Genomic DNA, 27905 nt, shown 5'->3' with positions numbered 1-27905 from the left:
AAGAAAATGGTGTTGTTCCAGTAAAAATTGTTAATGCAGAATCTTTTTTTCCCATTCCAGATAGTATTTTTCTGAGAAAATAAAAAGCAATCATAGGTCCTAGCTACAGGAGAAAGAATTAAGAAGAGATTTTTCTGATTTACATTGTCTGTGATACAGTTTTCTGTTGGCATGAGCACAGGAAGAAAAATGCTGCTATTTCTTACATTGCTTACACCTGAAGAATTCCCATCATCCATAAGCACATAATCTCTTAAGGCTGCACTTGTTTTTACGCATTTACTGAAAAACACCTTCAAACTCATCTATTCTGGGACTATGCATAGAAGTAAAAATGGCTTTTCTGTGTGCAAACAGGATACATGACATGCTCAGCAGTGTAAATTGGACCCTGGTTAACACTTTATGATACTTGTACAGGTGCCATTATGTAGAAAACATCCAACAGATAACAATGCAGCACTTCTAGTTCAGTTTGTAATATTTTTCTTAATAGCCTTTCACTTCATTACAAAAGCAGTGAACCTGAACAGTAAAGCTCGAAAAGGAATCTTTGCATCTCGGGTGAATTTGTGTTTGCTTGTCCTAAACTGCTGCAGATATCCTGTATCTACAGGCTGATGGCAATATACTAGTAAGTTAATCTCCCTTGCAGTGGTCATTTGAGTGTTTGCTGTCCTGACCTGTTGCTGTGCCAGAGCCTTAAGGCACAGGATTAGAAATTTCGTAATTTTTTACTCTCCAGACAATCCTGGCAAATATGACCACTTATTTTCTGCAACATGTAGCTAAAGCATGCTACATTTTGTAATTGCACTCTTAATTTTTTATTCATCAGTCACTCATTTTACAGCCCATCCAGCTCTGGTGCCTGACAAGCCTACAACTATTCAGCTTCAGAAGGAAAACAGCTCATACAGACACACACACACACACACACGCATGCATGTCAGGACAAGAAAGAAGAGGCAAGAGAAGACATGATACGGCTGAATGCTCTTGGTCAACTCAGCTAGCCTAGAGGTTTATAACTAACAGCCAAGAAAACAGTTAAATAGCATGGCAGAGCACAATGTGCTTGAATATTTCTAAATTTGCATTTTGATGTATTATAATGAACAAAAGTAAAAAGCTGTCAAGAAAATTCTTCCCTGGCAACTTAAATATGCTTTCTCACACTTGGATGATCTGAGAGTGCATGCACACATTATAACTAGCTTTACATTAATAACAATAAAATAGCCGTTCCTATGAAGGAAAGTCTTGAGGGTTATTTACAGGTAAATTTGGGACACATTGAAAAGACAACGTGGAAGACAGCATGACTAATATCTAAGTGGGACATCTTTCAAGAGTAACATTCTCTTGTAGTTTTCCTGGAATGCATATTGCTCAGTGGATAGGGTCAGCCTCCAGAAGAAAGGGAGAAGTAACACCTCACAAAATTCCTTTATCTCCTCTCTCCAGCAGGCCGCAGATGGCTGTCTCACATCCTGTGTTTTTTAATGCTGATGGCTGCAGGTCTCTGATCCAGCTCCACAGCTGCAGTGCTGAATTGGTACCTGAGGAAGCACTACCTCAAGAGAAACAGAAAACTCTGCTTCAGAAAAATATTACTGAGCATTTTTGGACAACAGCAGCTAGTGCCGAGTGATGACTTTTGAAGGAAACTATGGGATGTTATTTTAAGGGAAAATAATAACATATACTAGTTGCGAGCAAAATTCTTCGTGAGTCACCAAGAAATTTCGTCACTGAGTGGTGATATCTGGAAAGGTCTACCTGAATGACTTGCCCTAGCACAGCCAGATTTTATTGGACACTCGACTGATAAGTAAAACAGACAATTCTTGTCCTAAGGACAAGAATGTGGACAAGGGAGGACTAGAAGACAAAAACAAAGGCTGAAAGCAGAGGAAGGGAAGCCAAGTACACTCATTTGACTCGTTAATTTTCTTAATTATGCTCCTTAAAGGTTCTAATTTATATGAATATGTGCATTATGGATTACCATAGTTATTCCATAGTGTAATTTAAAGTATCCCACTGGATGCCAATCAACATGTTATATCTGAGCCTGTTGAGTTGCCACTGTCATTTTGTAGCAAAACGTGGTGAAAAGGTAGATAGACTTCTCTGCACCTCTGTAGCTAAGACCCAATATCTTTGCTTTACAGTTCTGAGTAAGAATCTCGCCTACTTACAAGTTTACTTTGGGAAATGATTAGAAGGGAATGTCAACCTTAGTAATACAAGCATAGGGCTCCTACAGGAATGTGTGCTATCAGCTTAAGTGTTGACTTTTTAAGATGGAGGAGGTGAACTGCAGCTGTTACTAGTTCATGAGAGAAGAGGTACCAACAGCCTCTCCCTTCCTTTTAATTGTACAGATGAAAAAAACAGTAATCCAGAGATCTCTTGCTGTTTTGGCAATATCCTCATTTTAGAGAGGCATAAGCTTTCCTCTATACTTAATACCAAAAAATGCTGAAGAGTCAATAAGTCATTTTAGGCATGCATGTTATCAGACCTAGTGCCTCAGCCATTTGTATCAACAGGTCCTGAAACTGCTAAGAGTTGTCTGGCAGAGATTATAACCACTGTCACTGAAATCTCAGAAGTCATGGAAGAAGTCAGGCTAATATCAGTTTATTTACATATCCTCACTATTGTATCCATATCTTGCAGCTCACATTAGCTGAAATGGGGGTTATGGTTCTAGCTCTGTAGGGGAAATTGCACAATAAGACAAGAACTTGATTTTCTAGGTGAAGAACTGTAGCACTCACAATCAGCTAACAGGCTGACTTCACACATCCATTGAAGACAACTGTGACAACAGTCAGGCAGAATTAGAGACACAGAGCAGGATGCAACATCATGGTATGAATCTATTACGGTTGGAATGAAAATTTTGGACCAAGTTAGGAATTGCAACACTTAATATCTGTCATGTGGGCTCTGCAGGAGAACTGGTAGGGTTGCACTAGACTTACCTCATGGCATAAAGTAGAAGCTATGTTCGCAAGAACAGCGTCCAAGTGAGTGAGCTGATCAGTGGGTCTCAAAGAGATAGCCAGCTGGGAAAAGCAAGCAGAATGGTGTCTAAAATCCTGCTTTTGTCTGAGACTCAAATGTTTGCATGCACCCTGAAGCTACAGCTCAGAAGTTTTCCTGAGGGTGAATATCTATTGCCATTCCTTTTTGGTGAGACTGAATGGTTTCTTTAAAAGCAAGCAGTGCCACAAGACAGTAAAGATAACTGCTTCCTATAGTTTTGTGCTACACCTCTTTACGATAATAATTTGTTTCCCACAAGTTCTACCAGCTCAAAGATAGTGTAAGCTGAGGTATGTTCTGACACCTTTTGCGTGTTGTGTACCCTACGAACATTTCTCTCACCATGGGCATGAATCTGGCTCTCTCCCCTCTACCCAGATGCTTATTTTTCCAGAAACTCTACCACTTTTCTAGTTTCATTGAATTTGGACAATGAGTTTAAAAGTTATGGGAGTTGGTGGGGGGGAAGACTTACAGAACAGAATAGCCTCGTGACTCATTAAACCTTGTATTTTTAGGAAGGCAGGCAAAAAAAGATGATCAAGAGCAGAAATGGCTGCCTTAGTTTTTCTTGTTTGAAAACCTAGTGGTGAAGCATCCTCCCAGGAAGCAGGAAACAAGTCCAGCATCATTCAACCGATGTGGTTTCACATCTACATCTTTCATGATCATGGAGATTTTATCTAATTATCAAATCAGTTACTCATGGAGAAAGACTCTTTTGACCTCTGTGCTTATGACTTGGCAAGGAAGAAGCTGTAAGATAGACCTTTTGTTAGACTATGAACTTGTGCCAATCTTTTCAGAGAGACCCAAAGTTTAGCACCTGAATCCAATCTTCAGCAGTGACCTGAGTGGGCAGGTCCTGAGCCCTCACCAGTTCCCAAGTGAAGGCTGCAGTGAATCAGAACATCTGTACATGAGGCTGGATAGTTAAATGCCTAAATACGGATTTACATGAATACATCTACAGTGCCAAGTTTTAAGTGTTTTGAATTGAACTAACTTCCTAACAGATGGTTATTCTGCATCTATCTTCATTTATTTATGGCTGTTTATGTTTTTACAGATGTAATAACTGATCTAAAAGTGATACAAACTTATTCTTTGTCTTTTTATTTATTTATATTGCAATAACAGTTAGAGATATTATTTACTGCACTATCTATAGAAATTACATAAAGATGGTCTTTCTGTGTTTTACGCACAAGAGGTCCTTCCAAATATTCAAGAAAAATTGCCGTGACCACAAGGCAAAGTGAACCAACATAAATTAGATGTTAGCATTATCTGTACCATTGTAAGCTTAAGCAAAATATTACTAAAAAACAACCCCCCCAAAATCAGAAAAAAATGAGGAGAAAATAAAGGGAGATAAAGAAAATATTTAAATACGTGTATCAGAAACTTCAGAAAATGGAATGCAATGAAATTCATGCAAAGTTTCTCAATAAGATAAACTGTATGCTATACAAGATGCAGTTCATGGTATCGAAAGCAGATATAGGTCTGAAGCTGTCATGGAAGTTTGTAAGTGATTGCAAAATCAGGACTAAAGCGTGCTTATTTATATCAAAGCATTTCCTAACTGAAGAAGCAAGTAACCAAGGCAAGCATGTACAAAGTATTAAGAAATGAAGGGCCTAATACTGCTGTCAGCCGTATTCATGCCTCACCATGTAAATCAATGAGTTTCAGAAGACTAAATGAGAGAGGGAGTTAGCTTTTCCCTGCCCACTGCAGTGATTAATTAGCTTATTTTCAATCTGAAAAGTACCAGCTATGTTGTTATAACTTTTTTCACAGTACCAAAAGTACAAGAAAACAACAGCTACCCATTACCCCCCTAGCAGGAAAAGGTGCACGTGACCATGAAACACTGTGAGACTTTGGTGAGAAATGTCATGAGAAAGAAAAATTCTCAGCTTTGAAGTTGTATTTATGTGTAAGCTGTAATATCCAGGGAAAGTAAAGTTTTCTGTAATAATTTTCTTACATTACTGCAACATGCATTTTTAATGCACAGCTTTAACTACAACCATCTGAAGAAGATTCAGAAGATCATTACAGGTGCCAACATTTATTCTACACCTTTGTGTGCACTGTAACACCACTGCATTTGTATTGAGAAAACAGATCTGGAAGGAGACACAAGGAAATATTCCCTCTGAAAGCTAAAGATGGTTTATTTCCATAAGTCAAATAAATTTTTCAGGAAGCATAAACTCAAAACATTATTGATGTAGAACAGTTTTTATCGTATCAGCTGCTGAACTCCACTGGGGAAAACAGAAAGGAGAAGCCCTTAGGCCACATTTTGTGTGACCTAATTCTTTCAAGGGTATGTTTCTGCAAATTTTTAGGAAGTGACAACGCAAATGAACGACAGTTCCCACCGAGATGTTTTCATGGAATCTTTGCATAACCTCCAAACAGCAGACTTTGTATCAACACTGCAGTACATAGTTCTGTTGTAGAGTTTAATTACTTTTGGATGTAAATGAGCAGAAAAACAATTATCACACACCCAGCAGAAGAAATGGTTATGCTTCTATAAATTTCTGGTATTCTACTGCTGTGATTGTCAATTTAAAGTTTCAGACTGTATGTTGCTGCCAGTTAATGATTAGTCTCCTACATTTTGGTGAAATTGCACTCCAGTCAAGGGGAATGAAGTAAGAAGATGAGGGAAAAAAGAAACGAATATTGTTAAAGTCTAATTAGAGCAGCAGGGCCAGTGCTGGACTTAGCTGTGATGAGGTTGTCTTTCTATTAAATTCAACACACTGAATTCAGTGAGAGCAAGATGAAATGCTATGATTTGATTTTCATGGGTGAAGTGTTAATAGGAGTGTGGATTAACTTTTTTCTCATGTTGTGAAATTGTTTTTATATTAATGTAAAACAGAATACAATTATTTGTCTCTCTGAGAGTATACTTCTAAAATCTGCCCATTTACTTTCAGAAGGGTTAGCACCATGCAGTTTATTTTGACGGAAATCACATTCCTTTAACAAAGAAAAAAATTCGTTCTTTTGACTTCAGCGTCATCAGCAATATCCACCAGAACATAATTTTAATAATTTCCTATGTCAGACAACCATTTCTTATTTACATGGTTTTAATTTTTGCTGGTTTGTTTCTAAATGAGTACTTGCAGCAAGTGAATGTGCTTTCATTTAACAGCTTTAGTTTTTGATTTAACAACTCAGAACAACATTTCAACTGTGGTTGATAAAAACATTATAATTTTTAAAAAAATATTTAAGAATGTAATTGGAATTTATCCCCCCCAAAATTATGCATACTCTGATATTAAACTCTGTATTTCTCCCCTAGAACATCTAGATATTGTAGTATTTCACTCCTCCTCCAAAAGTATTAATGGGCATTCACAACAGCTTTATAAGCCATATATTCTGAAACGCTCTGGGTTCATGATACATGAACTCACACTTGGCACAATAAGCGTCAATAATGAAACTTGTCTGACTACCCATAAATATATATTGTGGAGAAATATTATGTATGAAGGTCTTAATCCCTCCACCTAAAATTATTTAATACAGAAAGATCCAAAACATCTATAATCTAGATAAGGCAGAATAGCATTTTAAATGAAAAAGGTCAGATGCATGTAATACAAATTTTTAACTTTAACTTGTGCACAAAATTTGTTTGTAGAGCTTTGAAGCCGATGGGAAATTTGAGTGTTTATTCAGCTGGAACTTTAAGTATTTCATATATAATGCGTATGTTCCCTGAAACAGTTTAAACTGACTACTGCAAACAAATAGTGAGATGTTGTACACACATCTCAAATATTCCATAAAGCAGATTAAAAATGTAATATGGACATAAATTTCTTAGTGCTTCATAGTGCCTATTCAATAGTAAAAGACATAATAGAATTTTATATTTGATTTTCTAAGAGAATCATAATCCCCCCATTCATTAATTAGTCCACGAATACAAGGAAAATCTAAGGAATGCATGTAACATCTACATAAGTTCTTTTTTCCTTTTAATTCTACTGTTCTTAGGACTTTCTCAAACATTCTTTTGATAAACATCCTTAATAGAAACACCTATAATGGCAGGAATAGTCTCATTGAGGAATAACTGTGAGAGTCCATAATCTCTGATGTCAATAGTTCCATCATGCCGTTTATTTATCTCGCATGCGTGTAATGTTCTCAGCTTTCACCATTCCCAGTGTCTCACAGGAACCAGCTCTTAGGATAGAGCAGTTGTGAATTCAGAGTCCATCAAGACAGAAAATTACATGAGAAGAAGAGACTATTCTGTTAAATTTTGCTAAAGCTATCATCTTTTGATCTATCAGTTTATACTGAGGGATTCTCAAGCTAACCAGACCATCAAATCAGCCCATCTGGATCACTTGTTATTCAGTCACAGAATGTCATAGCATGACTGAATAGTTCAAAATTTTGAAAAAGGCCTTTTTCCACCTGAGACTGACTATAAAGTTGTACCCTAGCCTGCTGTATTACTATTAGGCTCTGGCTTTTTCATTGAAAACTGCCTGAAATTACTGAAACATACTACATTTGTATAAGTACAACAAATTCTGATTACTGGTTTCCTTTAAAATTGCCAGGCCAAAGTTGGGGTCTCTATCCTAAATGTGAAAGTCCTGTAAGAAATGTTTTTCCCACATACAGCAGAGTATATTTCTCTATGAAGAGGCTGTCATCCTCAGTTGCTCTCTTTCATATTAATCATGAACCTATCAATCTGAAAAACAAAGCTCAGGGGAGCAGAATACAGGCTAATTCAATAAACAGAACAAAAGATTTCAAATTCCCTGTCAGAGGATATTAGATTGACCACAATTCTCGCAGCTTTCAGAACAAAGCTGAAAACTCACTTCAAATTATTATCCTCATAGTCAAAACACAAAGCAGCTCAGAAGAAGAAAATATGACATGAGTCAAGGTGGAAAAGATGAGATAAAGACTAAATGAAATTGCTGAGCTACTGTGAGTCTGATCAGGTTTTGGAAAATACTAAAATCTTATGACAGGTGACATTAAAAAACCTTCTTTATACAAGACGGTGAGAAATACTTTACTCTGGAAAAGTATTTAAAGTTGGGAAATGTTGATTTAATAGCAAATAAGATAGGAGGGTTTAAAAAAAATTACAATTAAATAATCACATTAAGTAATAAATGTTTTATGGCTGTTGCCATCACAATTGATTGCTTAGTTGCAGCAGTTTCTAAAAAGGAAAATGATTTAAGTTAAGAAAACGTGCTATTTAAAATGTATATGTATAGCACTTTGTAATAAGATCTGGATTATAACTGTGTAATTGACTGACATTCAATGTAAAAGCTTGAAATTAAGTAAAGATGCCTGTGTATCAAACTGTTGCATTTTAGTGCATTTCTGTGGGCAAATCAGATCATTCTTGAACTATATCATCAAGGGTGGAGAACTGTAAGTTGAAGAGCAAAGTCTGTAATCAACATGCTTATCTGTTCCTCAGAGCTCTTATCTTGAGTTATGCACATTTTGTTTCCATCTTTTGAACCAAACAGAATCTTTGACAATATTAGGACAAACTTTTAGATTATTTTTTCATAAAATTAAACTACAACTAGCATAAGTTAACTTCTTTGGAGTGAAAAGCATTTATGTGACCTGAAGATCTGGCCAATTCTATTTAACTACAAATGATCATGAGTTTCTCCCAAAGATGAATTAATTTATTGGTTTCTGAAACAACAACAACAACATTATGTTGCCATCTTAAAAACACCTAGCAAAATATACTTGGAGTGTTTGAAATTATAATATAGCAGTCAGGTTCAAAATCTTTGCTAATAGGAAGAAAACTGCCAGCAAGACCTTAACACTAGATATGAGGAGAGCAGACTTCAGGCTGCTCCAGATTCCCTGGGAAGAAGGTTTTGAAGGTGTTGGGGTCCATCACTTCTGTGCCTGGTGAAATCATGGAAAAGATTGTTCTGGGAGTTATTGAAAAACATCTGAACAACAATGCAGTCATTGCTCCTGGCCAGCATGGGTTCATGAGAGGAAAGTCTTGCCTGACCAACTTAATTTCGTTCTACGACAAGGTTACCCACCTACCTGACCAAGGGAAGCCTGTTGATGTGATCTTTTTGGATTTCAGTAAAGCCTTCGATACTGTCTCTCACAGTATCCTCCTGGACAAGATGTCCAGCATACAGCTGGGTAAACGCAAAATGCAGTGAGTGAGCAATTGGCTGACAGGCTGGGCTCAAAGGGTTCTAGTAAATGGGGTTATGTCGGGCTGGTGACCAGTCACTACCGGGGTTCTGCAGGGATCCATCTTAGGGCCAGCACTCTTCAATGTCTTTATAAATGACTTGGACTCAGGACTTGAGGGACTGCTTAGCAAGTTCGCAGATGACACAAAATTGGGAGGAGTTGTTGACACTCTCAAGGGCAGAGAGACCCTGCAGAGGGATCTGGACAAATTGGAGAACTGGGCGATCACCAACCACGTGAAGTTCAACAACAGCAAGTGCCGGATTTTGCACCTGAGACACAGCAACCCTGACTGTACATACAGACGGAGGACGAGATGCTGGAAAGCAACTCTGTGGAGAGGGATCTGGGGGTTCTGGTCAATGGCAAGTTGAACATGAGCCAGCAGTGTGCCCCGGCAGCCGAGAGGGCCACCTGCGTCCTGGGGTGCATCAAGTACAGCATTGCCAGCCAGGGAGGTGATTGTCCCGCTCTGCTCTGCACTGGTGCGGCCTCACATGGAGCTCTGTGTGCAGGTCTGGGCTCCATAGGATAAAAAAGGATATTAAGCTACTGGAGAGTGTCCAGAAGAGGGCTATGAAGTTGGTGCAGAGTTTGGAAAGGAAGCTGTATGAGGAGCAGCTAAAGTCACTTGGCTTGTTCAGTCTGGAGGAGACTACAGGGAGACCTCATTGCAGCTACAGCTTCCTCACAAGAGGAGGAGAAAGGGCAGGCACCGAACTCTTCTCTTTAGTGACCAGTGGCAGGACCCGAGGGAACGGCAGGAAGATGTGCCAGGGGAGGTTTAGATTGGACATTAGGAAAAGGTTCTTCCCCCAGAGGGTGGTGGGGCACTGGAACAGGCTCCCCAGGGAGGTGTCACGGCCCCAAGCCTGACAGTGTTCAAGAAGAGACTGGACAACGCCCTCAGACACATGGTGTGAACTGTGGGGTTGTCATATGCAGGGGCAGGAGTTGGACTCAATGATCCTTGTGGGTCCCTTCCGACTCAGGACATTCTATGATTCTATGAATATAGAACCTGAAGAATAATTTATAAAGTGGCATTAAAAGTCCAATATTCACTCAAGGATTATTGACCTAGCAGGAAAGAAGTGTTATTTGAATATTAAAGTTGCCAGCACATAGTATTCAGTCTGGTTTCAGGAAGAAGAATAAGAGCAATAGAGTGAGGGAAAAATTGAACTTTTTAGACCTCTAGAGCATGACCTCAATGAGCAGTGTGAGACAGAGCCCGCCATTTGATACTATGAGCTTTCAGTGCTCAAAATCATTCCCTGGAGCTCTTTCATTTACAATATTGCCACTAGATGTGATTCACCACAGCCCATGTGAACAAGGAAATGGCAAGACCATGGTCTTTAGGGATGTCTATAAATAATACAATGACGAATCTGCTTCTGTTCAAGAAGATGAAGTAAATTAGGTGTTTCCTAGTCCTACTATCTAAGGTCAAATTGACTTCATTGAATACATGCATGTCTTCTATTGTAATTAATGGAGGTGCAAATAGGTCTATAAACAGAATCTAAGATAAGGCATAAACCATTTTAAACAACAGTAACATCAATGTAATGTATGTAATGCTAAATACCTAGTAAATTGACCTTAGTGGAGTTTACAAATTTGGATCAAAATTGAAAATATAGTTATTTGAATGTAAAATCACCATTTGTACTCCACTTGTGATCATCCTTTTGCATAATTTTAACAGCATTTGTTAGTCATATGTTATTTATTAAGATACACCAATAATCTTTGTATTATTTTTCAGAGAAATATTTTCTTACAAGTAACAAACAAGAAAAAAGCATTCTAAATTATTCTACTATACACAAAATGTTATCAACTACCACATGTATTTTAAATGTTCATGAAAATTTGGATGGTTGTGGTTTTTTAGTTTGGTACCCATCACGTTGATTCACGTTGAACAATTAAACTGGTTAAATGCATTGTCTCTGTGAATGAGGAAATGAAAAGTATGCTGTCAGCATGTTTGTTAGATGTAATTGAATTTAGCATGTATGCTAGAAATGAAATGTCATTTCATTTTCTAAATTTACAGGTCACAGGTTGCATTAAGTAGAGGTTGACTGCCACACAATGTTTGGATTTTGTACCTTTACAACTCAATAACTTCTTCTACTTCTGATTTCATCATTATACCATGTCCTACAATGTTTTGAAAATGTTCTTCTGATGAATGCTATCTTGTTAACATTATTTCATAACCTCCATGTTTCTGAATCCCATGGTTGATTGGAATATGGATTTGAACAAACAAAATACACGTTTTGTTGGCCCCAAACAATTGACCAAAGACAAACACAGGATGAAAACCAAAACACAAACCCAGGTATAAAAGGCCCTGAACATCTGTGAACATTGGCTGCCTACCTCCATTCTAAAATGGGCTCCATAAAAGCCTGAATCCAGCTGGGACTCTTTCTGATAAATATACTGGCTAGCATTCACGTACCTCAATTTTATAAATAGAACCCCATAGTATTCTTTCTTTTTTCTCTCTTTCAGATGTCTAGTTAATATAACTTGATATTTATGTCAGTGGTTATTTTATGGCTTGCTAGCTACGTTAGCAGGTTCCCATTTATGTCTCAGCTAGCATGTACATAAGTTTTTCAATGAGCTACACTACCTTGGAAATATAGTTTGAAATACGTTTTTAAATGATAACCTAGTAATTAACATATAAGAAAAGTGGGTATGTTTACAGTACATGGTGTTAGTCATTGAGAAAATGTTTTCACTTTACTATTTAGAAGCTGATCAGTTGGGCTATAGACCTTGATACACATATTAACTTTTACAGTCCTTAGTAATTTTAATACCAGGCTTTTACCTATATATAATGCTTTTAGGATTGTCAGCAATAGCATACAATTAAACAAGGTGCGGAAAAAACACTTCAAACAAGAACGCATATAAGGCACAGGATTTTCTCTAAAAACAGTCAATCCAAGAAAAAATAATCTTTAAGTATTTTTTCTCTTTCCACGCAAGATCTGGAAGTTAATAAAACATAAAATTGAGTCAGTAGCAAGATTGCTCAACTAACCCTGAAGTGTTCCAAAAGACATAAGATAAAGATCATCTAAGCTTATTCTGCAACCACAGTCACCCACATGATGAAATCAATGGCCTATACAAAAAATTAGATCACCTTCTGGATGAAGGAAGAGCATATTTCAACAGTATTATCAGGCAACTTTTAGACTTAAATTGGTATGCCAAATATAATAGAAGAAATACAGGCAGCATGGTCAGTTGACACACTTACTGGTTTTTCACCCCAACAGATGAGAGCTGGAAGTCAAAGTCAAAGTATAAAAGAAAAGTGTTTTCTGGTGTCATTCTTGTCCATTTGTTCACTGTACAAAATCATCATGTAATTTTCTCTGGCTAGTTGTGATCAGCAGCTCTATTCAAATAGTCTGGAAGTGTACTAGAAGCTGTGTAAAATGAGAGAGATACACAACATCCATGTAGAAAGGTAAGCGTTCATGATACTTCTACATCTATCTCCTTTACATGGTAAACAGTATATTATTTTTCTAAGAACTGAAATCACACACGAAACAAAACACTTAAGTAACAAGGACAAAGAGTCTCTCCTTCCCCCCAAATAACAGTAAAATGAAAGAGTAGGAAGAGGATTGGAAGGAAATGATGTGAGACAAGTCGTCTGGAAGTTTTCAGGGAGCATGAAGATTATGTACATTTAAGAGGAAAAAAAATCAGATTTTATTTCAAAACAACTGATTCAAATTTCAGCTAATTAAGACGATTATTATGATGTCAGGAGATAAATATCTTCTTTTGCTGCTTGCAGTGGCCTTCTGCTACTACTAACTTCACCCTCCATGTATTTCTTCCAGGAAACCAGTGAGCCCAGTTTTATGAAAATAAACTTAAGGATCTGGGCAGACAGAAATTAAGTTTTGGTGGCTGATATTGCTGAATACAAATGCATTAGTTTCTGACAACACTGACTCAGTTTCCAGAATTAATCCTGTCCACAGGAAGAATTGTACAAGGTACATATCCATTTGTAGTTTAGGAAAAAAATTCCACTGCCTGAGCCTTCTTCCCGCAAAAAGGCTGAAGAAATGTAAAACAAGGTAGGAAAGACAAGCTCTTAATTACCAGGGACAACACAAATTCCATGTTTTCCAAGTGGGATACACTTGCAATCTTTCCATTCCTGGTGTCTTCCTGTTTGGCACTTAATCCAGAGAGGCTCTTCTGTTGAATTTTCTATCCATTCTCCACTTGTTTATCTATCTGAAGCTTTATTTGAACCCCTTTCTACCTGGCAAAATTACAAGTCCATTTCTCATTCTAAAAAGTCTAAAAAGACCCACTTGCTCTCATATTGGGTATACCAAATTTTCAAACTTCTTAAAGTTCACAGGCTACCAGTGCAAGTGCTGGTCATTCTTGTCCACAAACTTTTTCAGTCTTTAGTCAACAAAATGCAGCTAAAGAGTAACTTTGATAGCAAATATTTTCATCAGACAACAGTTAAATCAATTAAATCCGAAGCAATGCATCGATAAGATGCACCATTGTTGTTCTCCCATGTGAAGACAATTGGAATGATAAGAAAGTGATTTTGTGCTAAACAAGAGATAAGATACTCATGCCTACTTAAATCTTTGAATTCAAATTAAAGTCCAGGAGTCAAACCAGAAAGCAATCAAAATACTTGGGTTTAGACTGTAGGCTCTTACCTCAGGAAATCAGTTAACATGTTTAAATCCATCCTAGTTTAGGAAATATAGTTGATTATGTGCTTAACTACAAGCCAATGCTTATGCTCATTATGCAATGTTTACTTCAAATGATTATATGCATGTGTCTAAATTCATTACTAGAAGAAACAGTTTCCCAAGTTGCTGCGGAACATTCATTATACAAACCTCAGAAATACATTGCCAGATTGAAAATTAAATGTATAGGATTTTAATACTTATTTTCTGTTATATACAAATAAATATGTTCATTCACGGTGGTCTAATAGGGTGAATTATATGAAATGTAATGAAATGGTGTGAATAATAGCAAAGTAAACAAAGATGCTGTAGCGTCTTCAGGTTCATTTTGTAAACAGGCCAGCCATGTTTTCAACAGGCAGGGAGGATGCTGGGCTGGGTTATCGCACATGGGTCACGTGCCACATTCTTCTCGTGCCACGACGTCGCATTCCTTCCTGCTCTGGCTTGTAGCCTGACTAGGTCACAGCTAACATGGCTTGAGAGATACTGCAATGGTAAAGTTACATGATCCTTTCTTTGAATGCATCTTCTGGGAGATAGTGTTTAGGCTGATTATTCAATAATTAGGAGGATGAACTATGTCTCTGGTCCCCTGGTGAGCAGAAACAAGCACTAAAGCCTACTTCACCCATGTATTTCCCCTTTTAATGTGAGGTCTCTGAAACATTTGCGCGTTACCTGGAAGATCCACGTTAACTCAATAAAAACCTTGGAAAATACTGTAACCCCCAATTGTGGATTCATTCCTGATTTAAACAAGGAAAATGCAAATCTGAGCAGCCTTTCCCATTCTTGGCTGTAAAAGGAAACTGAAAAAATTTAAAGTCAGATCCTGCCTACTGCTCATGCTCAGTGATACACAGGGAAGTTGGAAAGAGATTTTTGCATTAGCAGAGTTTAACTCTAAATTGTTTCTTGAATTGAGAAGCAATATTAAAGATATAAAACCAACACTAAATAAGAAAACGGACACTTTGGCTCTTCTGTCTGGCCAGAAAGAATTTTGCTCCTTGTAAGATGTTCCTTAAAACAGATTTATATTTTTACTAGTAAGGACAGGCCCAAGGGTGGCTCCACAATGCTTTACAAAATAAGTGATTCTACTGACACAGACGGAACAACATCTATGAATAAATATTTATGCAATTAGATGTGTTAATTTTGTACAAGACAATGCTCTAACCGAAGGCAGACAAGATGAAATCATAGAATTTCATTTAAACAAAAGTGAACATAAATTTGAGGTGCAGCAAATTTTGAATAATCAAGTTTACACACACAGTGATGTGTGAATTAATTTTCATAGACTTTTATAATTTAATATTCTTCTGACAATAAGTTATGATTTAAAATTTGCAACAAACTCGTGACACAAAACCTGTGTGAAAACAAGAAGGAACAATTCACAGGAATGGACAGGGAGAATTTACCTCTCAGTCCTTTCAAGTCCTCACTTTCAGCTCCACAACTTAGATGTTTTCGTTTTTGTAAAAGCTCAAGCCGCTTTTGGAATTCCAGGCATAGATATTCTATTTAGAGTTAGATTATATATTGACATTTTAAATATTCATACCACCTTCAGCACATCACTATAAGAAATTATTAATTACTTTCCTGATACCAAGCCAAGGAAACAGGTTGTTTCATATTTATAGAAGATACTCTGTAAATAAAGGAAACGCAAGGAAAACTGAGGATACTAAATAAACATGGCACTTAAAATTCTGGTGTTCAAGTTACAGTTTCAAGTCCTCTATAGAAATTATTGCAAGGGGATGCTTGTTCTATAATTAAAGCTTAGAGAGTCTCTATTATCCTATCATCTTGCTATTTTATGGCTTCTTAAAAAATCTTAAGACTGCTAAAAAATTGAAAAGCTTATTTCAAAGTTATTTTTCAAGAAACCATATAATATGGGGAATTACATTTTTTGCCAGGACTATATAGCATTTTCTGATCTTTACCTGATATAGTGATGCCAATTTAGCATCAGTGGGATGATGTATGTTTACATAAGAAGATTTGGCTCTCAGAAAGAAAGAATCAAATATTCAGACGTTATGAAAACTATTTTGACTGAAATGTTAGTTATGGCTGAAAAAGTTAATATTGAAACAGACTTAGATGGATTTTTTAAATAAATTATGCCTTTTTCAGTTTAAAAATAGAAACCGAATGGAAATTTCAAAAATATTGATTGTTCAGATCACTTTTACTGCACACATAACCATGGAAGCTCTCTGTTAGTGATTCAATCCTTTATCACTTTTTTCCAATCAAAAATGCCAAACTAGAAAAAGTTTAAAAAGTTTAAATGACTATGAAACAGCTTTCTTCAGAAGATATTCTTTAGGTAAAAAAAGTTCATTTTTTGTTCAAGCCTAATGATGAGCACATTTCTAAGCTCTGATTTGCAAACATTTGTATATATACACAGAAGTTTACTCACACAATGAGTTCAACCGATAGGCAGGGAACTACTCGCAAGGGTAAACTTTTGCATACATATATATGTGTTTGCAGGCTCAAGGAGTTACTTTAGAACTTGGTCATACAGTGATAATAAAGCAATGCAGGTGTTAGAAAATAATTGTTAAAATGTTAATGTAGGGCATGGCTTGAACTACAGTAGATGTGCTACGAAGCGTGTAAAGCAGACAAATCCCAGCTGACTGAAAGTTTTCCTTCTTTTGAGGAAGCAAAAAAGATACTATCTCTTCCTCATGAGTAGACTGTTACAAAAAAACCAGGGAAAGCTAAATCTGAGTTGACATAGTATAAGCTACAGATTCCTGAACCATGGCAGAACATATTACTGCCATTTTTATTTCTTTAGAAATCATAATGGAAGAGGAAAAAGACTTTAGCCTTACCTTCAAAGATAAATTTAACATTTTGCTTTCTGTTTTGTCTTATTCTCATTTCTGTATTGTCAGAAATAGTAGTGGATTTCCTTCTACCTGCCAAACTCCCCTAAAAAATATTTATTTGTAACATACTAGCACATAAACTCATCCTGAAACTTTTGTGGAAAACATGTTTTTGAATGTTCTATTCTAGAGTTCTAGCTTTAGAATTAAGTATTAATTTACTTATTTGAAGCATGTGTTGAAGTTTTTTGTTCTGTCATAGTTAAAGAATACATTCGCACAGTAGAGTTTTCTAAATAAAAAAAAGAAAACTAAAATCCGAATTAGTAATCTAACCAATACTGATGCTAGGAACTCTTGAGATGTTTGCAGGTTATAGATAACAGAGTGCGATAGTTATTTTGAGCTAGATAGATCTGCATACTCACTTTTTGAGGAAGAATCTTTAAAACTCACCCAGATCTAAATTCTATCATGAAATCTCTCACATTTGCAAAAAGTGCAAAGAGCTGATATGTCAATTCTGAATTTGTTTTTGATATGGGGTAATAGTTTGTACATAAGCTCCTCAATTTTTGACAAAATGGTATCATGCTGAATTGTTGTACAAACATAATCAATGAATTATCAGGACATAGTATCACAGCACAAAGGTCTGCTGTATGGTGATGTAAGCAAAATGTCAGTAAAGTAGAAAAAGACACAGGAGTTATACTAATGCACAGGATGTATATTAGTGATCCACATAACCTCAAGTAAGAAAACCAGGAAATTTTAGGAAACTGGAATATTAGATGAAAAAGCAGTCCTTCTAGAATTCAGGACCTTTTAGGTCAAATCCAGCCCCAGAACAAACAGATGTAATTTCAGACATTTCAGTGTCTGCTGGCTGAAATTACCTCTTCTGTCTTCCAGTTACTGATAACTTTTTGCCTTGTTATAAACATTCCCAAGTTGTCCTCCAGGGAAATGTGTGTGTACTGAGGGGGAGGGAAATCAATGCCAACAAATACAAGTTTCCTCTAGCACATACAAGTCTTTTCTACACTATTCTTAGGTTTCTGAATGATTTTCTGAATCATTTTCTGAAATCCAGAGTCCCCTTAAAATTACCAAAGCTGAATTTTGCACCAAATTATATTTATTATTAGCGTTTTCACTCATTAGAATTTGATTTGCACATTGTTGAGGTCACTGGAAGGCAATCACAAAGGCTAACATTAGCCTAAGGTTGGTCTCTTAGTCTCCTCAACATTTATAGTACACAAAGAGATTAGATTCCTCCTCTGGTGAATCAAAATATGTAAAATTAGGTTCTTCTCTGGAACTGATTTCTAGAAAAGCTTTCTTCTCACAAATGAGTAGAAAGAAATCCTGTGGAAATAACCCTCCTTAGCCTAATTGCTAACCTTTTCACACTTTTTGATTCTTCTTCCTTCTCTTTTCATTGTTAAAATCATCTCTTATTCTGGATGCATTTTAATTTCACATTAGGCAGGATTTCCATTTTTTTGTATACGCACAATTCTAAAAACACCAATCTTTCTCGTACTTAATTATTTTACATTTTGGGGCCCTAGATTCAGTTGAACATGTGCTGTTTTTCTTCCATGGGTCCTGCAAGCATTTCTTCTTGTCACCTTCTCTACATATCTCAGATGTTCTTAGGCTGATTCAGGTCGCAACCCCACAGAAATACCAAGCCTTCTTTTTTGTTACTAGATTAATTTTCTGCCAAAATACTTAATTGAATCAGCTCTCTTAAGGGCGAGCTGAATGAAGCAGCAGGACCCCTTGGGCAGGAGGGAAGGTGAGAAAGTGACTGCTTTTTTCAGCAGTGGCAAAATACTACAGTCACTTTGTGATTACAGACAGACAGTCTGTTCCAGGTGCTGGAACAGACCCTGTAACTTTGGTTAAGAAGTTACCGTGTGAAGTTACCAACCCTGGAGACTCATCGTTGCTCCATCTATCCTCTCAGATTCTCTATGTTTCCTTTGACCACCCCATATACAAGTTTGGTAAGATAAGCAAGAGTTAAATGTAATGAGGAAAACCTTTCTTGAGAGAAGCTAGTGATCTGAAATATTTTTGGTTTTGTATACTTAAGGCAAATTATAGTTATGTGCTGAAAGCTGGTAATGATTCTGATAGCATATCACAAATTTTGTGACAGTACCTACAGTCATCAACATAATGAGTGGGGTGTTTTGTTTGGTTTTGTTTTTTAAGCAAAATACTATTTTATAGCATGCATTGAATCACTGGTAGCCACAACTTCAACCCGTTCCTTTCCTTCCTCTGTCCCAGTCATCTTAGATACTGGCATCAGGACTGACATGAGCCTATGTGAATTAAAAAATATGGGCTCCAATGCAGGATAATTCTACTTCTGTTCACAGCAGTCCATAGTATTAGTGGATCTTGAAAAAAATCTACTAGTAACAAAAAGTAAGAAGTATATCTGCAGTATGGATACAACAGTCTTACTTGTTTCTGTGTCACATTGCCCTGAGGACATTTATTGGGTCCTATGTATAGGACTGGCTATAGTCTTTCTTGCACCTCCCCAAAAATCTGCCTTAATAAAAATCAATAGGTGTTCTGCTAATGATATTAATGCATGTAAGCAAGGCATTATGTTCCTGAATATATATGCTTTTCAGCCTTGTTTCAAGATACTATAAGAGCAATAGCATGTTGCTTATGAATTGGAAGGATGGGGTATAAAACAGCAGAAAAAAATATGTGCTTCTAATTGCTGTGAGTAAAAAATACAGTAAAGCAATAATTTATGGAAGAATAAACAGTTTTGTCTCTTAATCATTCTTATCAAACACATTCTATTCTGGGCACTTTCCTCACAGTCTCTTGTCTTCCTTGTGGGGTCTGTCCCCCCACACTCTTCCCTGTAAGTTTCTATTCAGGAAACGTGTAGTTTGGTTAAGATAAGATAACACATAAATTTCATCTATAGCAAAAAACCAGAGATGCATTTTACTCTATGTCTAACTGCCTTTTAAAAAAACTATTTACTAATTCCAAAACCAATTTATGTTGTAAATATCTTAATTGATATTAGAAATATCTTGATACAAATTGCTAAACCATGACCATTTAAGCCCTCTCAAATGTGTGGACAGAAGAAATAAAATGTCATATTTTACCTGTTGATGAAAAATAAAATCGATAGAAGTAAGTCACTGGGTACAGAAGTATTTATTAAATGTAAAGTCATTAAGCAATAAGACTGTCAATTAATTAATAACTTATGAACTGTTACAATCTTGTTCCTTATGAAGCCTACTGTATGGTCCCCTGGCCCCTTTTTAGTAATTGAATATGAGTTGGTTTAAAAGTCAATGCATTTAAGATAGGTTTGGTAATGTCAATAAGTGAGTATTCTGCCTTGTTCTATTGCAATTGTCCTGTTCTTCATTAGCTTCCATTTTATTATACAAGAAGGGAAAATTATCGTCAGCACACATTAAATGGTGTGACTTCAGCTTCCTGCAATGGCAAAGTAATGACTAAAAAATCTGTCTGCAACCTTATGGCCGGTTGGAGGGATGCCGCTAATGTTTGAAAAATAATGGTCTTGGGCGATGCGTTGTTATGATGGTGGGGGTGGTGTGTCAGTCTTTTATTTCCTGTGGTAGAAATTGCATATGAGGAAGCAAAGACAGCGTCATATGATTGGCATTTGTAAGGCTAACTTATCTCATACTAACCAACTAACTTTACTTCCCTTTTGAGATAATTACAAAAAAAAAAAAAAAAAGGAAGAAGCTGCCTGGGAGTGTATTTGCCTTTAAGAATAGTGTGGATGTAAGACCAGAAAGAAGTTATTCTAATATTACTTCACTTTCCATTTTAATTTGCTTTTGACAAAAAATGTAATGAATAAAATTCTGCATTTGGAGTTTATTAATATCTGTAGCTTTACACACAACCTTTGATGCTGACACCACTCAAACTTGTATCATATTTCCAAGAGAGCAAAGGATAGCTATTAAGAAAATGTGTATGTTGTATTGTCACAGAGATGATACTGATAATAAAAATATTAGCGTAAAAGTACTCCTTTGAAAACTCCACCCAAGAAATCTCAGTCTCTCATGAACTTCACATTGGAATTCTGCACATGAAAGAATGGAAAATTGGTTGATCCACTGTTTACTCAAAACATCTGAATAAGTCTGTACAGTATATTCACTGAACAAATAGCAATTTCAGCACACAAGTTAGCATTAGCCTAGGAGTTCATATTTCTCTGCAGTAGAGCCAAGAGGACAAGGAATCTTCTTCAAAAATATAGCTCATTCATAAGTTAAATGTGTGATGATGAACCAAAAAAAAACCAAACCAACAAACTACATCTGACAGAAGAGTAGAGCGATATGAAACGTAAATGGTTTGAAGAGTAAAAAATAAACCAGGTATATTACTTTATCAAAGTATGTGTCCACCTACAGGTGAAGATGAATGGAACTGATTAGGGATCCCTAATAAAACAAAACAAAACAAAACAAAACAAAACACAAAACAAACCCAACCCACAAAAACACCACCGGAAATAACCCCTCCCAAGAATTTCCTAGAAACATATTGCAGTCTTCTTCCATAGAAATCATGCATATACTCAACAAAATATCATACATAATTCCTTATTTAAGAGCATTACAAAAATGAATTGATATTAGAGATTACATTGGTTTTGGAATGGTTTTAGATTTGGTTAGAAATTGAGCTTTTTGCAGGTTAATAGAGCAGGAAAAGCAGCGATCACAGTAGTAGCTCCTCATTTCATAAACTATTATATAGTTTGGAAAATAAATAATGTGCATTGTTTCTAAACACATAAGAAAACGGATTTACTACATTGACTGAATATTCTGCTGTATATTAAAAGCAACCACAAGAAAGGAAATAATTTGAGTAAAAAATCATTGGAAGATACACAGAGTCAGTAAAGAAGAGAGTGGACACATTGTAGAAAATAAAACTTTAAAAGGGAGAAAGCAAACCTAATCTCACTGTTGCCAAGCTTATTAAAATTGTGTGGTTTTCATCTTATTGACTAATAGAATTGCAACATATCAAGCTCATTATAAACTTCCATGTTGACAATAATCATTTCAGTTCTAGTCTCCTTGACAGAAATTGTTCCTTCTTCAACCCAACTCGAAACACAGCTGCTGTCAGCTTCCCAGCCTGGAGCTCTGGTGTCAATAATCAAACCCTCTTTGGACACATTTGTGGTGTACCATTTCCCACTGTATCAGACTCAGAATTCTGGTTCCAAAACTATCACTCCCTCTTCTACTCACCCCCTCACCACTTACCAACCTACTGTAATTTCCATACTACTCACCCTGTCAACTAGCCTTGAACATGTTCTATTGATTGTTCCTCGCAACCAGCTTTGTATCAAAGGGAACATATCATCAGAGTTCTTTAATAGGAAGAGCAAACTGAGAGGTGACAGAGAAGGAGTGCTCAAAATCCTCTGCATTAAGACCCGGAAAAAAATGTCTTATCAACACCTGTACCAGATTTGGCTGTTCATTTTACCTACAGCAGCTTCTAAACTAACCGTAGAAAGTACTGATGTGTGTCGGCTCCCTTTAACACTCTGTGAAAATCTTGGCCAAAGAATTTTGACTAAATAGATAAATCAATCTTGGTGCAGTAAGGTGTTTTGACAAGGAGCAGCAGCTAAAATTTTTCAAAATGAATGAGTTAATGGAAGATACACGTGCAAATCTATCTTCTGCCCTCCCAGTTTTGCTCACGTGAGCCAGAAGGGTCCTAAGAGGTGCCTTATTTATACCCATCTAAGAGGCAGGAAAGGGAGTCCCTCACTTCCATTAAAGATGGAGCAGGGGAGAGCTCAGGAGAACCTATACCAGCAGTTACTGCATAGATCGCCAGTTTCTTCAGAAGGTTCTGTGATCAATAGAAATTAAATTGCTATAATTTATGTTGTTCCCTTTTGTCCTGCCAACGTCTATATCCCTTTATAGACCTATCTATCCCACTACCATTAATGAACAGACTAGAGGAACGCTGGAAAAAAAGAGCATGGAGCAGCATGGAAGACCTCAAACCCACAGAGAACTGAATGTTCACCTTTCTTTAAAAGAAGGATGTGCCTATTTCTCCAGGTGCAGTCACTGCTCAAAAAGCTGTGTGAATGGCTCTATACATACAAGTTCTGTGAGAGTTCTGCAATGCAGAAACAGTTGCTCAACTATGTGAAAGTTAGGGGTTTGAATAAAGAAACCTTGCAGATCCACACATTCTTTGGAACAAAGGGAAAGACTATGGAGGGGAATGTGGAACTGACAGGAAAGCAATTTCTGTCCTACTATAGGTAAACATTAACCTCCTTAGTAAATGGACACTAAGAGAAATGTCAAAAGGAATAGTTATTTTTATTGTTTGTTAAATCTAGCAGTTTTGAGAAGAAGTCTGACTGAAATACTTTAAAATAGTTAAAGCTCAAATGCTGATTTCTCGCAGTTACAGTCCTCTTTTGAAAACTTACTGTAATTTTAGCTGCTGATTTTTTTAATCAAATGATTGCATCAAAAAAAGGATTCAGCTCAGGAGCAGAGCAAAGGAAATTCTGTGTATGCTAGTTACATAGCTACCAAAAACTACAGTAGGCTATTTAAGATCTTCAACTATCAACAGATTCTGCTTACTCAGCTTTAAATCTTCATACTTATGGTTTAGTTTGTGCTGATGATGACCTTTACAATCAAGGAAATCAAATGACAATGTGTGTTAAGTATGCAAGGATTTATACCATATCTGAGTCAGTGAAAATATCTACATAAGAATAACAGAAAAAAACCCTGCAAATAAGACCTATTAATAACAGTGTCTTCATTCAAGACTCTCAAAGAGCTTAAGTAGTAGTTAGTTATTATAAATGCTAATAAATAGATAAATAGAAGACTTACCCAGCTAATGCAACAATCTTTTTTATGTTCATAGAGTATGTTCGTTTATTTTCAGAACTGCCCTGACAGGAAATAATGTGTCACTAGTTTCATTTTGTGGACAAGAAACCAGAGCAAAAAAAGCTTTTGTGGAGCAAAGTTAAAACCCATTTAGGACCCTGAACTGATCCTAATTACAGGCATTTTGAAATCTGCTAAACATACTGACAGACATTTGAGGTGAAATGGAAATTGCATCAGGACTATTGATAGGTCAGATGTGAAAGGTAGTTTATCATGTTTAACAAAACAATGTAGAGATGTTAAACAATGTACTACGAGGAAATATTGGATGCTGACACAACAGAATCTTAAAAACAAAACAACATTTTCTCAGCAGACAGCGGTTAAATTTCTCCCAGCAAGGCAACCAGAAATTCAAGAAGATTGAAAATATGCAAACCAAGTAATTTCATTGCTCTAATAGTTCCATTTTCAGGGTAGCTTTTTCCCCTGTTAGATTATCTCTTTCCCTTTCCTATGGTAAACCAGTACAGGCTGTCAATTAGGTTCATAAATAATCTCATCCCGAACTTCTGCTATTCAGTTAAGCTAATGACTTGATTGCAGGCAGCCCAAACCTCAAGTGGTTGTTCCCTTCTACAGTCCTGGCAAAGGCTTCGAGATTTCCTGATTATGTTAAATAAAAATTTAACACACCGCTTACCAGAGATCAGGTGGAGTTATAAACACTGCAGCAGGTATGAAATTGTAGCAGATTGTTACCAGGGGTTTTTTTTTGCTCTATTTTTTTTTTTCCCCAGTTTATAGTACCTCAAAATTTTTGTGAAACTCTGCATTCAGACTGGAAGTCTCAAATTAACCGGCTTTTTCAAGACCAAAAAAAATCATTATTAAAATACTGTATTTAATACAAATGACTGAGTGGTAGTTTTCATGATCAAACTTGACTCCATAACTGATATATAAAATGGAATAAAGACCTTATTGCAAAATATGAAAGCTTTTTTTTTTTTTTTTTTTACTGCTTACAAGTTGCTCAGGAATACTTCCGGGCAGCTACACCTCTGTTATGCTGAGAATGAAATAAATTAATCTCACACTTAAAAGCATATAAAACCAGACTTTAATTCCCTTAAATAGCAAGTAAGCAAAGAATCTTCCAATAAGTATAGTAATACTAATAAAAATAATAACAATAACCCAGCTTAGCTTGCTGGCTTTGGTTATTCGATATGAAAATCTTTTTTACTAAGGACATTATAAATAGCAGTGCTTACACACAGTGTCTAAATATCCTGACACCTGTTGTAGTGATAACAGGTGTGTGTTATAAATGCAAGTTTACACCAAATTTGTATTGATTTTTGCTATTGATTCTATCATTTTTCTGTCTGGTACATATCATACCTAACTTCTGTGCTTCAAGTGAAGTGCACTTGTTTTTCTCACTGTTCCTTTTAACTACTAATGTTTCTCTTCATCTTAACAATCAGCTCAAGTGTTTGAGCTGGATACAGGCAATTGTTAAACACTGGCTGAACTCAACAATTAATTAATTCAAACATATATTCGTATTATGAAAAAAAAAAAGAAAATATTTCTACTCCAGTATGTATTGTATTTATGTGAAAGAGACAAATGGTTGTTGATTAAACTATGAACCATACAAGGCTCATTTCATGTTGCAATTTGCAATTCATCATTGACTTTCCTTTAATTGTTAGTTTAGGTCTGAAATAATTTGAATATCAAAAGAAACAGTTCCCTGTAATATTTGGAGAAACCACCTATTCTGAGGAGTGAATGAAAAAAAAAAATTAGCAGCCTGAAAAACTTGACATATAATGAATGACATGTTGGCACCAGAGTATGAATTTTAATAGTTCCAGAGTTTATAGGTCTTTCTTTAAATATACTTAATTAAATAAGTCTTTTGAGACAGAAGACCATTTCAATAGCAATACTAATTTTCTGTGTTTATCATTTTTTTAACTGTAGGAAAATTCAGTATTATCTTACCTTTTTAGAAGTCATGATAAAATTCAGCCTTAACTGGCTCAAACTGAATAAAAATTTCCTAAGCAAGGAGAGCTAATTAGAACCTGAAGGTCATAAATAAATGCCAAGGTGATGTAGTAGTTCCTTCACAGCACTTATCCTGATATATTGGAAATACTTCCACTGAGGTGCTCACTGAGTCTCTAAGCACAGTTCCAATCTGTAAACATTCCACATACAGTAATTTGTGTTAGTTCCACATAATGTACACCAGCATTAATTAATAGAGTGGATAGCGTCTGTGCATCTGTTAGCTATTAGTCTTTACTCTAATTCATTAGATCTTTATCATTTACCTGAGCAGCCCATCGAGAATAGGAAAAGGAGACCTTGGCTCCTGTCATCTGTAGGGTAGAACAGCCTGGAATATTAAACTCTCTTGTGTATGTCCAGCTACTTTATATGAACAATGACCTCACAAATTTTGGTACATAACTTTGAAATTGCTCCATATTTGTGAACTAAAAATTAAAAAAATGATTTAGGTCTCATCTGTGCAACTACTGTGAAACTATGGTAAATACAATTAGGCTCAGTGTAAATTAATGTGTGCTTAGGATCTTTCTGATACAACTAACTGAACTGCATTCCTTCAGGTTGCCTTCAATTTTTGGCCCAATTCAGAACTGACAAAAATTGCTACTAGAACAATACAACACATCTATGTAATCTATCTGCTTATTTTTCTCTGATGAGTTCAAGTCATACATTTAACTTTAACTGATACTGTTCTTTCTGGTTCAACATCAACCTTTATTATGTATCTGTCTCAGAGGTAATGACATTTAGATGGAATGTAAAGACTTTCCTCTGATTTGAAAACATTCTGAAAAATGTTATTTCACAAACGATGCAAGAAACAGTGCAACAAATTGCACTCTATATTGCACTCTATATTGCATACATTAATTTCAAATCACATCTCCACCATCCAGATTCGATGGTTAATGCCTTTGGCAAATAATCTCACTGTCCATCTCAATAGTGAGGTTATCACAAATGCTTTTAAATATTTATAGCAGTATTATTTTGGGATGAAATCTACTTACCCTCATGGAAAGACTCTGAGTCTTCTTGGAATCCCACTGGCCTGAAAAGTTTTCCTAAACTGTGCAAGGTTCTCTTGGGACCGGGGAAATTTCAGGATTGTCACTATATATCTTATTAAAGCAGGTAATGATTGCAGAAAGAGGCTTTCAAGAAAGAAAATGTATTTGATTAATCAACCAGAAAATTAATGATTAGTCATTCTGAGGAATTTAGCAGAGCTGAATCTATGTTTGCACTAATATATCCTGTAAGGAACCATGCATCTTTGTTGTGTCTCTTGGCTACAGACATGAAAACAGACCCAAGGGGCACAATAATACAGTTTCAGAGTATTCCCCCAATACTCAGAAACTATGAAGAAATGGCTTATATGCTAAAAATTAACAACAAGCCCGAAAAAGAAAAAAAATCAAATTACCTGAATTCTTGGCCTAACATAATGGTATAAAAAAGAATCTTTTTCACATAGGCCAATATCGCAGATACCTACATGAGCCAGCATGACTCCTCCCAGGAAAGTGATGCTATCAATGACTTATCTACATGGGTAGGCTTTAGTCAGCCATGTAGTGCGAGACACTTGATGGCACATAGTAGCTACATGAAAATGAACAGTGCATTTTAACTCATGATGAGTAATTTCTTGCAGGCATAGAGGAACTTTCTCAGGACTGTATTCTTCTATTCTATAATTCTATATGTTCACTATAAATTGGGATATAGCTCATGTCCTTTTGTATCACTGGTTCCTCTGGGAGGGATTGTGCAGTGTAAGACGGAAACTTTATGAAAAATAGCTGGGTGTCATTGCA

General features: G+C 36.1%; 1 protein-coding gene across 1 annotated transcript in view; it reads right to left on the bottom strand.

The window, feature by feature from the left end:
* PACRG (parkin coregulated) overlaps positions 1-27905 on the bottom strand; it is a 232700-nt gene that overhangs the window by 10126 nt on the left and 194669 nt on the right. The gene's annotated exons all lie outside the window — the stretch shown is intronic.

Source organism: Caloenas nicobarica, chromosome 3, assembly GCF_036013445.1.
Source record: "Caloenas nicobarica isolate bCalNic1 chromosome 3, bCalNic1.hap1, whole genome shotgun sequence".
In the NCBI taxonomy this organism is placed as follows: domain Eukaryota; kingdom Metazoa; phylum Chordata; class Aves; order Columbiformes; family Columbidae; genus Caloenas; species Caloenas nicobarica.
This window is presented reverse-complemented; position numbering and strand designations above follow the sequence as displayed.